This window comes from Ailuropoda melanoleuca, chromosome 4 (assembly GCF_002007445.2).
Source record: "Ailuropoda melanoleuca isolate Jingjing chromosome 4, ASM200744v2, whole genome shotgun sequence".
Taxonomy (NCBI): Eukaryota; Metazoa; Chordata; class Mammalia; order Carnivora; family Ursidae; genus Ailuropoda; species Ailuropoda melanoleuca.
Genome location: NC_048221.1, coordinates 10,360,237 through 10,361,846, shown reverse-complemented (window position 1 = coordinate 10,361,846; position 1,610 = coordinate 10,360,237).

The window sequence follows — 1,610 nt, the reverse complement described above, 5'->3', positions numbered from 1 at the left end:
ATCACTTTTGAAAGATATTGAGGAAGACATAAAAAGATGGAAAAATATTCCATGCTCATGGATTGGAAGAATTAACATAGTAAAAATGTACATGCTACCAAGAGCAATCTACACTTTCAATGCTATCCTGATCAAAATACCGATGACATTTTTCAAAGAACTGGAACAAACAGTCCTTAAATTTGTATGGAACNCGGAACGAGAAAAGGCAGTGAATTGCCAAGGAAGTGTTGAAAAGGAAAAACAATGCTGGGGGCATCACAATGCCGGATTTCGAGCTGTACTACAAAGCTGTGATCACAAAGACAGCATGGTACTGGCACAAAAACAGACACATCGACCAATGGAACAGAATAGAGAACCCAGAAATGGACCCTCGGCTCTTTGGGCAACTAATCTTTGATAAAGCAGGAAAAAACATCCGGTGGAAAAAAGACAGTCTCTTCAATAAATGGTGCTGGGAAAATTGGACAGCTACATGCAAAAGAATGAAACTTGACCACTCTCTCACACCATACACAAAAATAAACTCCAAATGGATGAAAGACCTCAATGTGAGACAGGAATCCATCAAAATTCTAGAGGAGAACATAGGCAACAACTTCTATGANACACCCTCTACGACATCGTCCACAGCAAACTTCTTCATGACACATCTCCAAAGGCAAGAGAAACAAAAGATAAAATCAACTTGTGAACATAGATTTTATAAACACCTATAGAGTTATGGGGAAAACTCTTCTTTCAAAATTATAAACACAGAATAATCCTAGTGGAGAAGTCCTAAAGCTAACTACATGTGATTCTAAAACAGTTAGCCTTGTTCTCAAACTGTGCCCCACAGACCAGGACCTGTAGCATCAGCATCACCTCGGAGCTTATTAGAAATGCAGAATCCCTGGGCACTGGACTATGTGATGAATCAGAATTTTCATTTTAACTCCAAATGTTGGTGATTTTTATACACAACAAAGATAGACAAATGCTGGTCTAGAATTATATTTCTCACATTCTAACTGTTGACACTTGGGGCTGGATGAATATTTGTGCTGGGTGCTGTCTCAGGGATTTTAAATGTTTAGCTGCATTCCTTCAATCATGGCCCAAATATCCCCAAAGGCAATATCATGCCTGGTTGAGAACCACTGTGCCAGAGTTGGAGAACTGGAATCATAGTGACCGAATTCCAATCAAGGCTTCAACTATGGAACACCACATCAAAAACTAATGATGTACTGTATGATGACTAACATATCATAATAAAAAAATTTTAAAAAAACTTAAAAAAAGACTTCAACCAGTAATACAGCTGTAACTGTGATTTTATGATTTATGCTAAAAAATATAGATTTGGTCTTCATCCCCATTTCTGGCAGTTTCTCAAACTTTGAATTTCCTAAGTGATGAGAGCATAAAGATGTCTTTTGTTAAGTTAATAAGGTGACTTTGGGAAAGCACCTAAGGAGACAGGCTGCTTGCCAGGGGACAAACCATGTGGTTAGAGGACTAGAATGTTAGGACCCACCCCCTGACCTACTGGGTTGGGAGAGAGCTAGAGATGGTGTCTAATCACCAATGCACAATGATTTAATCAATCATATCCATATCGT